The sequence below is a fragment of the Corythoichthys intestinalis genome, chromosome 1, assembly GCF_030265065.1.
Source record: "Corythoichthys intestinalis isolate RoL2023-P3 chromosome 1, ASM3026506v1, whole genome shotgun sequence".
NCBI lineage: Eukaryota > Metazoa > Chordata > Actinopteri > Syngnathiformes > Syngnathidae > Corythoichthys > Corythoichthys intestinalis.
The window spans coordinates 32,880,818-32,893,624 of record NC_080395.1 but is presented as its reverse complement, the minus strand read 5'-3'; the positions used below and the strand labels follow the sequence as shown (position 1 = coordinate 32,893,624).

The following is a 12,807-nucleotide window of genomic DNA, read 5'->3' as shown; positions in this document are numbered from 1 at the left end:
CATGTTCGCTAGCATACCCTCATCACTTGTAGCAATGGCATCAGTGATCCTTCGCTTAAGGGCAGTAATGTCCCTTATCTTTGTTCGATACACAATAACTTTAAAGCAGTAATGTGAAGTAATTTCTTCACATGCCAAATAGGGTCACAAGTAAAGTAATTAAACATTGTCCAACAAATAAAGCATGAAAAAATAATTTATATGTTGTATATTTGACAAAATAATCGCGTTTCCGAAGTTCGAGCCTGAAAGGGAACGAACCCGGAAGTGATACGTCACACCGGGAACGCGATGGCACCTCCATACATACCGCCGCCATATAAAGCCCTTCAAACAATGATTCAAACAGCGATATAAGCGATAGATCGAGCGCAAGGGAGGAGATCCAAGTTTTTGAAGAGTTGGAGGAAGAAGAGGAGCTTGGAATTTTATGTTGGACCTAACATGTATTAGTCATAAGCTAATCAGGATGCAAACAATGTGCCTAGACTACCTGACATGGAATGGATACAAGACCAGTGTTGTCACGGATTACTTAAAAAAGTAATTTAATTACTGATTCCTGATTACACCTCAAAAAAGTAATCTAGTTACTTTACTGATTACTTTATTATCAAAGTAACTTATCAGTTACTTTTTACCATTTTTTTCCCCTTTTGCTGCCTCAACATAAAAATAACAGAAAAATGTCATCGCGTTTAATTGAGTTTTTCACATAAGGCTTCATCTTTGAGTTAGCGGGGGTTTAATTAGTCGACCACCATTGACTCGCCCTTGCTTAGCCATTCCGGAGCCCTAAAACTAACAAATAACTGATAAACTGCACAAAATTTGTTGAAATCAACTCCAACGACTAATTAAACCCCCGCTGACTCCAAGATAAAGCCTAATGTAAAAAATTCTGAACTTCCCCTTTGAAATAAATACCTAGCCGTTAAAATGTTGTTTCTAAAAGTTGTAAAGCAATAAAACAAACAACAAAAATTAATTAAATGAACAAAAATCCTACAACGTAAAGTTTTCATAATGGGTCAAAATCATTTTTCGAACAGATCACGTGACTTGCACCTTGGAGACTATCCTTTGCTTTGCTTAGCCGAAACTACACCAGAGGAGGCAAGATGGATATTTAGAAGTTCTTTAAGTTTTAAGTTTTCAAACGCTGCCAACAACAACTTGAACAGTTGATAGAACTCGAACAGTGTCAAGATGTATAAATACATACATATATATATATATATATATATATATATATATATCAGGGGTCGCGTTAACCGGACATTTTCCGTCGTTGACCGTTTTTTTAAAACGGTGACGGAAAAAACTGAAGTCCGTCTGTCATTTTGACAGGTTGCAATTCACACCCCAGACCACAGGGTGGCGAGTTAGCATATTAATTAGCTATTGTCTCTCTTAATGCATGACGTCGTTGGCTCTTATGTCAGAATATTGTAGCGTCACCGGGGTCTGGCGGCGGCACCGTGATTGACACATCAACGCGAGGTTCTTATTGGTGCACCCGGTGTGCCAGCGCGTCATCCAATTGATGGACAAGATTGCCGCCTGTGTATAGACCCCAATCACATGACGTCACAACTCCGCCCCCCTGACCGGAGCCGCCATATTGTGTGTCAGCTAGTCATGTTTACACATTACAGCTACATACATGCCTCCTATTACGGCAGGGGTCCCCAAACTACGGGGAAATTTGTAAAAAAAAAAAATTTTTTTAAATAATTTTTTTTTTTTTTTTTTTTTCCAATAGAGTTATTTATGTCCTGGCTTTTTTCTGTGAAGAACTGAGCAATGGTTATTTGGTTATTATCTATTTAATTAATACAGTATTATTATATTATATTACATTACATGATATTATATTATATTATATTATATTCAGGGGTGCACATAAGTGGTCCGCACATGTGTACTGGACGTAGACAAACGCGCTGGCCCTCAACGGCTTCCATACGCTTTTGCAGAGATGTCACCGGAGCTACCGAAAAAAAGGACTTTTGCTGAAAAGTGGCTACAGGAGGTACCATGGCTAGAAGTGAATGATGCTCGCACGGAAATGCGGTACAAAATGTGCCGTGAGAATCCCAATGTCGCCGATTAGAGCAACGCATTTTATGTAGGGTCAAAGAATTTCAGCCATCCAAACTTTGAAAAGCACGAAAAAAACAGAGAGCATGTGGCAATTAAGCAAACTATCGATGTCAAACAGGACCCCACTCGCCCTATGGACATGTGGTGGAATAGGGCGGAATAAAGGTAATGAACAGCGACATGCACTGACAAACGTGTTTTTGCTCGCATTTTACAAAGCTAAACATACACGTTCAATGAGGTCTTATGAGGAGGACATCCCACTTTTAAAAAGGCTTGGAGTTAATGTGGGAGCCGCATAATGCCCTTTATTTTGAATTGGTGCTTTTATGTTTATTTCTTTACATTTCACTTCAAAGTAATGGCAATTTTGTTGTGCCAGTTGATGTTAATCAAGCATTAACTGTTAATATAATTAATCAAAGTTAATTGGCTCTAAGTAAAGCTTGTCATAAATTTATCGCATCAGGTGGGTCGGCTCTCAAGCTCAATGAGGACCAAGTCACATCTCCAGGTCCTCCTCTGAGAACCTGGGCAAAAAAATTATGTGCACCCCTGATTATATTATATTGTATTATATTATATTATATTAAGGGCTGTCAAAGTTATCGCGTTAACGGGCGGTAATTAATTTTTTTCATTAATCACGTTAAAATATTTGACGCAATTAACGCATATGCCCCGCTCAAACAGATTAAAATGACAGCAGTGTCATGTCCACTTGTTACTTGTGTTTTTTGTCTCCCTCTGCTGGCGCTTGGGTGCGACTGATTTTATGCACCATGAGCATTGTGTAATTCTTGACATCAACAATGGTGAGCTACTAGTTAATTTTTTTGATTGAAAATTTTACCAATTTTATTAAAACGAAAACATTAAGAGGGGTTTTAACATAACATTTCTATAATTTGTACTAAAATCTATCTTTTAAGAACTACAAGTCGTTCTATCCAGGGATTGCTTTGACAGAATATTAATGTTAATGCCATCTTGTTGATTTATTGTTATAATAAACAAATACAGTACTTATGTACAGTATGTTGAATGTATATATCCGTCTTGTGTCTTATCTTTCCATTCCAACAATAATTTACAGAAAAATAAGGCATATTTTAGAGATGTTTGAATTGCGATTAATTACGATTAATTTTTAAGCTGTGATTAACTCGCTTAAAAATTTTAATCGTTTGACAGCCCTAATTATATTATATTATACTATATTATATTATATCATTTTTATTTTATTTACTTTGGTTCCGTGAAGAATCCAGAAAGGGTTATTTGATTGTGGCTTTCTGAAAAACAATACATTTTTACATTTAGGCACTCCTGCAATCGTCACACTTTTTCTGTTACAAACTGACCCCGGCCCCTCATCAGAGAAGAGAAGGGTTATGTGGCCCTCACAGGAAAAAGTTTGGGGACCCCTGTATTACGGCGTGTTTTTCTGCTCGTTAATATTAATAATCAAAATGGTGAAGGCGTGTGTGGCGGTTGGTTGCGGTAACAGAGAAGATAGACGGAGAGACTTGAAGTTCTACCGTATTCTGAGAGACCCGAAGATGAGAGCGAGATGGACTGCTGTAATTCGACAAGAAATCTGGGCACCAAACGATCACCACAGACTATGTAGTAGTCATTTTTTATCTGGTAAGATGCATTTAATATATATTTAGATTTTGGGCTGACCAGTGGCGCCTCCAGAAATTTTTCATAGGGGTGGCCAGATGGGGCCACTTAAAATCTTGGGGTGGCCAAAACTAAAAGCCATAATTTCAGGTTTTCATTATATTATTGCAGTAAAAAGGTTTTAAGGCATAAGGTGTACATTTAACTAGGGCTGTCAAACGATTAAAAATTTTAATCGAGTTAATCACAGCTTAAAAATTAATTAATCGTAATTAATCGCAATACAAACCATCTCTAAAATATGCCATATTTTTCAGGAAATTATTGTTGGAATGGAAAGATAAGACAAGACGGATATATACATTCAACATCCTGTACATGAGTACTATATTTGTTTATTATAACAATAAATCCACAAGATGGCATTAACTTTATTAACATTCTTTCTGTGAAAGGGATCCACGGATAGAAAGACCTGTAATTCTTAAAGGATAAATGTGAGTTTGTATATTGTGACCAAATATTGCCGTCTAGAGTATTTGTTGAACTTTCAGTAAATGATACTGTAGCGACTTGACTGTTCTGCTCAAATGCATAATGGGAAGTGGTGCAACCATGACTGTGTGTGGTGGCTGCAAATGCTATATCTTCTCTGCGTTGGGTACACTACAGGGTGTTAAGAAAAAGATCAACTCCTGTCATTCTTCTCCACGTCGCTTCCCACAATAGTTATAGGTGCTGTGGGAGAGCTTTTGCCAATTAAAAGCACGGCCCCAATGAATGCTTGTATCTACTCCACTCTGCCTCTTATCTCTGTATATAAGTAAAACGGCGCCACTGTAGGCTCTTTGCGGCAATGCGTGAATGAGTTGTACAGCGAATGCGTTAATTGCGATAAATATTTTGACGTGATTAATTAAAAAAAATTAATCACCGCCCGTAACATGATAAATTTGACAGCCCTACATTTAACAAAACAAAATAAATGCATTCATTTTGGATGAAATGCATAACTGATGCTACAACAATCTAACGATATACTGGCAGGCGGGGTGGCCAGTGGGGTGGCCAACCAATTTATAGGGGTGGCCATGGCCACCCCTGGCCATCCCCTGGGGGCGCCACTGGGGCTGACAACCACAATTAAGATCATTGTGTGACGTTGGTGATTGGGGTCTATATCGTTGCCTCTTTTTCTTTGGGGGCGGAGTTGTTGGCGGTAAGCAGAGTAAAAAGGGAGAAAAATACCACGACTTCCGTGTCTAATTTTTCGCCGCCAAGCAAGCGTTACAATATTAATTAAAAATGAACGAAAACTAAATACTACTGAATATGTCATCATTATCATTTTAAAAATTTAAGTGACGGGTAAAAATAGACTATGACCGGATTTTTATGACCCTGTCAGTCAAAATGACAGACAACGAAAATGTCTAGCGCAACCTCTGATATATGTATATATATATATATATATATATATATATATATATATATATATATATATATATATATATATATATATATATATATATATATATATATATATATATATATATATATACACATATATATATACATATATATACACATATATAATGTACAGTATTGGCCAAAAGTTTGGAGACACCTCAAAGGTGGATACTTTGAAGAATGTAGAAAACAAAACCTGTTTTCAGTTATTTCACTTTTTTTTGCCATTCCACATGTTTGTTCATAGTTTTGATGTCTTCAGTGAGAATATATAATAGTAGTAAAAATATATAAAACGCAAAATGTGTGTCCAAACTTTTGACTTTTGTTTCAGTCTTCAACATGCTTCTCCCCCTAGTCCCACAAATGTAAAACTCCGCCTATGATTACAAACTCTAACTATAAAATGGACATAATTACACATATTATAAAGGCTGGTTACAAACTGTAGAAGAGCTGGCTGTCTCGTTACCTGTCGGCTTTTTTTTTTCGTGACGCGTTGTGCTGTAATTCCAAGTGCTTCCTTGTTGAATTGGATGTCGAGTATATAGCGTCGACAGTCTTTCTGAGCCAGCGCAGAGTTTGCAACGCACGGAGATATTTTTGTCATCTTTACTGGACGGATATGTGAAGTAATGGCTGTATATCCAGTGAGCAAATGCAGCCGTTTGTTGTATCTCTCCGGCTCCTTTACTGTTAGCATCCTGATAGCTAGCACGCTATGTTGTTGACCGCCGTGGCAGACGGCGCGCGCACAGGCAGCATGGTATTACACTTGACCCGTTTTCCCCCCCCGATGAGAAAACGTGAGATGTGATGTCACTTCCAAACTCAAGCGCAGTATTTTCTTTTCAAATGCTCTGCGTACATGACTACAATATTCTTCATTCTACATACAGTATGAGGCAACAACAATATAGTAACGCACAGGCACCGAGGAAACTAACTTTAATCAGGTTACTGGCCTGGAAAAATGAACGCGTTAGATTGCTCGTTACTGAAAGAAAGTAATCAGATTACAGTAACACGTTACTTATCACTGATTGACAGTGCTTTTATGATATTGTGTTTACCATCAGAGCTTCAAACGCAGTTTGGTAATGTTATCTACTTCCTTAATCTAAGTACATGTTAGGCCGAGACTTGAATGGAACAACACTTCTTTATTCAGTGATCTTCTTAGCATATGTGCCACCGACACATCACAGAGATTCCTTTTATACTGTAACACCACACCCACAGGAAGTGCACACTATGGCAACAGCAGTGTGACATAAATATGTTACAGGTAAGTTCCAAATCCGCCATAAATCGGCTACTATGGCTTCGCACTGGCTGGTTGTAGGCCACGTTAAAAAATCAAGCTGGAGGGCTGTCCACAATGCTTTGCAGACCTGGGACAAAACGCTGAACACGGTGCACGACGCTTCTTTGTAGATCGCCGCCACAGCTTGCTGGTTTCCACCCGAGGCTAGAATTCGTAATGTGACGGCATCAACTGTCGGACAGACCGCCTTCGAAACAGTCTTTGCGTCGCCTGCGCCTCAACATTTGTATGACCAACATTTGTTGTTCAATGTTGATGAGCTGAAGATCCACATTCAAGCGTTTTATCTACATTGGCATTTTTTTTCTCCGTTAACATCATAGCATAGCAGTTTAACCGGAAGAAAACTAAAAGTCGACAAGAGTCCCCTACAAACACACAATTACAAAGCAACGCGTTCCCTTTTCGCAAAAGTATGGAATGCTCATTGACACCGTAGTCGCTTCACCGTCACTGCAACGCAGAAGCATAACGGATGCCTGAATGGTAAATATCTTCCATTGACACCTCTTGTCTCCACACGACAGCACACCTAGCGATTGATAAACTGATCATTTGTTATCTGAAAACTAACAGGTGACAATAATGAACTCAAACAGGTGGTGGGTGGGTGGTTACTCATGGGGTAAAGGTGGACTTTTTTTTAAGATAGACTGACAACTCTTTGTGTGTCATAATTATAGCTGATTCTCAGGGGTACAAATAATTATGATCCCCAGTAAATTACAAATAAGCTATTTTAAAAATCATGCAATGTGAGTTCCGGATATTTTTTTATGTCTCTATGATGGAAATGCATCTCTGATTGACATTTCAGACCTCTACCTATATTCTAAGTGGGTGAACATGCAAAATCACAAGGGGTGCAAATAATTCTGCTCCTCACTGTATATACATTTATTAAGCAAAGTCATTAGAAGCTGGCCGGCCAGGACATACAGTACATCCCTGGGAGCCCCACGCTAGTGCCCCTAAGTCGATCTGCACCGATCCTTCGTGATATTACAGTTTATATTTGTCATTACACAAACAATGGAGAGACACTAGTCAAAAGAATCCTGACTACTACACTCCTTGGAAGGAAAACACTACAGGTAGATCGCAGGTTACGACGTACCCGATTTATGCGATTTCGACTTTACGATGCGTGTCTCATCCGCTGTTTTTTTCTTCAGTGTTTTTTTTTTTTTTTTAAGTTGCGTAACAGTGTCTGGTCTGCCAACTCTCAGCATTCATGGTCAGTACAGTAAATTATTTGTCATTGACTTTTGTTATTGATTAGGTCTAATTCATCTAAATGATTGATTTCTACAGTAATAGCTATGTATACCTGACATTTCATTATACTACAATGATGTACGGTCCCTTCCCTTTTTTGTACACAGACTTGACAGCGCTTTTCTGTTAGTTTCAAATGTTGCTTTCACATCACACAAGCCAGTTAACATTTCAAGAAGGCAGAGAAACTGTAAACGGCTCAGGCTTGGCGATATCCACCCCTGTTAGCTCGCTAGTAGTCCCCTATTAGCCCGCTACTCGGCGATGACCCCCCTACCCCCCCACGTTAGCTAGCTTATTGAGCAGCGTTTGCGTTCACCGCTGGACCGGTGTTCGGCCATTCCTTACTACGCGGCGAAACGTCCTACACAATGCTCAGCGTGCTTGCGCAAGCATCCACACGCATGCGCACATCGGTTAGAAGCGGCGAGTACTCACTATTTTTGTTTTTATTTAGTTATTTAGAATATTTTCACTGCCTCAAAGATACTTTTTGCATGTATTACCCTCTCATACTTTTAACCATTGTGTTTTTTTTAGTGTTAAGCTTTGAAGCAGTTGACCACATTAGTCACGTAGCGTATTTAGACCGTCCTTATTTGATATGACTACGTTTAAGTATTTAATGCAGGCATTTGTTTAGTACGTTATTCCTGTATGCATCTAAACAAAACAAGTTTAGAGCACACGGTAGTACTTTGGGTGTGAAATTCGACTAATGTAGCACGATTTGCCGTTGTAGCAGATTTTGGCAGAACACCAGTGCCACTAATAGTCGCTGTATCCGGCCGCCATAGTGTTCGTCATTGTTTATCCGTATTCTCAATGGTTTCAATTTGTCGTGCAATTCATAGTGCAATTCATGGAAGCCCCGGTGCTTTCAGACGCTGTAAACTCATTGGATGCATTGCATAAAAGGCGTTATGTGGAAAAGCTTCAGTCTATCCATTCGCCAGATCCATATTTGATGCCTAAATCGATATTTTTCGACCTGCTGTCTTCGCAGTCTCTGCCTGACATCTGATACCCTTATATCTACAACTATCTTGTCCACACAAAATCAGCCTATTCTCACGAAACCTTGAAAAACTTTAAGAGCAGCACTCTAAGCAACATTACCCCGTGTGATCCTTTACTTCCAATTTTCTAAAATGGCGACAATCAATTAAAAAAAAAGACTGCGATGGCCGACGCTTCAAGGATAGGTGGATATTGAACTATTTTTTCAATAAAATACGCAACAACTGTGTCTGCCTCATTTGCAAAGAGACAGTCGCTGTTTTCAAAGAGTTCGATGTGACGCGATATTAGCAAACAAGACACGCTGACATGTACGTTAACATTACAACGAAGACACGCAGCGAGAAATTATAGCAACTTGAAGCTAGTTTAATTTCACAGCAGCAGTATTTCGCAAGAGCCCGAGTGTCAAAAGAGAACGCCACAAAGGCGAGATTGTTGAAATTATGAATTAAAAAAATTATAATAAAGCAAATGTGACACACAGAAGGGCTTGCTAAAATGTGTTTGAATATATTGTTCTACGTAAATCAGCCAAGGTAGCCCCCCACATTTTTAACACACCAAATCTGTCCCCGTTTTGCAAAAAGTTTGGACACACCTGTTTAACTGATGATCCGGAGACGAGGCCACCTTCTTTCACTTGGTACCAGCTAAATATTATTCAAAAAATAATGATGGCGGAAGAAATAAACATCTTGAATTTGAAACTGTATGTTGTCGGCGATTAGCCTCACAATGATCTTAATTGTGCTTGTCAGCCCAAAACCCTCTAAGTATATATTAAATGCATCTTACCAGATATAAAATGACTACTACATAATCTGTGGTGATCGTTTGGTGCCCAGTTTTCTCGACGAATTGCAGCAGTCCATCTCGCTCTCCTCTCCGGGTCTCTCGGAATACGGTAGAACTTCAAGTCTCTCCGTCTATCTTCTCTGTTACTGCAACCAACCGCCACACACGCCTTCGCCATTTTGATTATTAATGTTAACGAGCAGAAAAACCAGCCATAATAGGAGGAATTGACGTCATGTGAGTAGGGTCTATAGCTGCCGTTTGCCTTGCCCAAGATTTGGACCTCTCGGTACTATTGTGCAGTCAATGAGGTATGTTTTTGTAAGCCAATGTCTCCGTTGATTTACTTTAAAGCATTATTGTACACTCTTTGTCAGAATTGTATTTTATTTTGTAATTGTGTGTTGATTGTTTGATGGTGACAAATAATAATAATACTTGGAGAAGAACTACGGTGTGATTGGTGTTACTGGAGGGTAGCAATATCTTATTTTTTCACTTTATTTTATTAATATGACGTAAAATACATTTTTTTGGATAGTCTTTTTGTAATTGGAGGGTGTAGCGGATGATTTTATTGAGTCTCGTAGCACGTTGAGTTTGTGTTTGCGTTGCCGTGTGAGTCTGCACGTGTCTCCTCTATCTCCCGTGTATCTGCCGGAAACGCGCGTGACAAAGAGTTCTCCCCCGGAACACAACATGCCCCACATAAGTTCCCTAGGTGAATTCTGTTATGAGGTAGCGGTCACTACAAGGGTGTTAAAAGGTTCTTAAAGAGTAACTTCCGACTTACGTTGAAATTCGTCAGCCTTGGAACGGAACTCATTCGTAACCTGGGGACTACTTGTACTGGTCTCGGGTATTAACACAACAGACAAAACACAGTGCTATGAGACAATGAATGGTTATGTGTGAAATGAACAGATGTACAGTGCCCTCCATAATTATTGGCACCAAAGCACACGGTCCCAGTTGCATGCTTTGGTCAGATGAGACCAAGATTGAGCTTTTTGGCAACAAACACTCTATGTGGGTCTGGCGTGCCATGAAAGATGCGCATGCTGAAAAGCACCTGTTGTATAAAATTTCAGGTTCGCGGTGAATCAGTAACAGACACACTTTTGCTCAATAGACAATGTTTATTTATGAAAATTGCAGAATATATGTGATTTATTGATTACAATCCCACAAGAGCAAGCAAACAGGTATCAAAAACAAGCACAGCAAGTAGTAACCTCACGCTAAGTCTGAGTTTGCCAACCTCACACCCCCGCGTTACTGTTATAGCACATCAGAGTGTCCCTTAGAAATGAAAATCGCTTACCGTGACAAAAGAGTGAGAAGCCAGGTCAACACTCCAGTAAGGCGAAAAAAAAAGGACGCGCTGCGCGATGGGTACCAGATCCACAGCAGAGTTCCGGGGGGGGGGGGGCAGAGGAATCTCCCGACTCTTATAGGCGCGTCTGACGTGAGAGCGCGGGCGGCCACTCCTCGCTCCCACGAAAACGCACCACCCGAGATCGTGAGAGTCCCCCCCCCCCGCCAGGGTATGAGAATCAACCCAGTTGAGGCTCCCAGCGGTTAAAGTCAAAACAAGACAAAAGAGTCTATGGGACCCAGGCGTGTAAGAAAAACAATATATGGTGCAAATCAAGTTATCTCGTGTGAATCCCTTCTAAACAAGTTATTTCGTGTGAATCTCTTCTAGCTATGGGAATTAAACAATCAAACGTGTGAATCCCTTCTAGCTATGGGAATACTATGGATTATCTCGTGTGAATCCCTTCTAGCTAATGTTAGGGCATCTAGGTCACATTTATAATGTGCACGTAATATTTTCCCACATCAGCACCTCATACCCACTGAGAAGAATGGGGGTGGGTCAGTGATGCTGTGGGACTGTTTCGCTTCCAAAGGCCCTGGGAACCTTGTTAGGGTGCATGGCATCATGAATGCTTTGAAATACCAGGACATTTTAAATCAAAATCTGTTGCCCTCTGCCCAAAAGCTGAAGATGGGTCGTCACTGGGTCTTTCAGCAAGACAATGACCCTAAACATATGGCCAAATCTACACAGAAATGATTCACCAGACACAAAATCAAGCTCCTCCCATGGCCAGCTCAGTCCCCAGACTTTGTTTTGTTGGCAAAAGAGGGTTGTACAAAGTATTAACACCAGGGGTGCTAATATTTGTGACACACATTATTTGATGTCAAATAATTTTTTTCTTTATGTGGGATTTTTTCCCCACTGTATGAATGCACTTTTATTGAAGGTTGGATTTTTCTCTTTTTTTCCATTTAGGTCCCATATTATTTGAATTAAAAAAAAATATATTAGAAGCTAAAAAACACATCTTTTTCAAGGGTGCCAATAATTATGGAGGGCACTGTACTTATGTAAATAAAAGGAAATATATATCTGCATTACTCAAAAAGAGAGTGGAAACCCCCATAGTATTATACAGATAGTGATTATCAAGTTAAATGTGAGGAAGATCAATCGATTGTGTAGGAGCACAATTGTCTACTTTTATTGACTGGTTGCGTCATTATTACGGACTCCGTAGAGGCAAACAAAGCTACCACCTTACTTCTGTGAATCATATACTAGCCTTATCCATCACGTGGCGTTTTTTTAAAAGGTGAATTATTTTACATAGCTGTCACTATTACTCAAAAGTCTTCGAACCGTTTTTATTTGACACTGAATTTGGCAATGATGATAATAGCATTGTATAATATTAATAGGGATGTAACAAAATCAAAATTCTTGGCCGAAACCGAATATTGGAATCACTTGGCCAAAAAACGAAAAATATACAGTCATAGAATTCATAATATATGGACGGGACACTTGCCCCAGACACTACGTCACTACTTCGCGTAGGGGCGTCTCACACCGCGCTTCAGTTATTTGCAGTCGGTCGCAGTTATTCTCAAACACGCAGCGATCCAACGCCGGATTTAGGTTGAAAAAGTACAAAAGTTGTACCACATACAAACAGGAAGGATTGTCTCAAGAGGTATTTGTTCAAGGATTCAAGGTAATTATTATATTTTTCGTACCATGCATGCATTTTGAAACGTTGTGAAAAAAAGCAATGGGAGAAATTAGCCGCTACGGCATTTGCATCATACATACATCGCAACATTTACGTAAAATAAATGCTAACTGC

The 12,807-nt window shown here is 39.5% G+C and overlaps 1 protein-coding gene across 1 annotated transcript in view; it reads left to right on the top strand.

The window, feature by feature from the left end:
- LOC130922900 (proline-serine-threonine phosphatase-interacting protein 1-like) overlaps positions 1-12,807 on the top strand; it is a 38,495-nt gene that overhangs the window by 23,628 nt on the left and 2,060 nt on the right. The window lies entirely within an intron of this gene.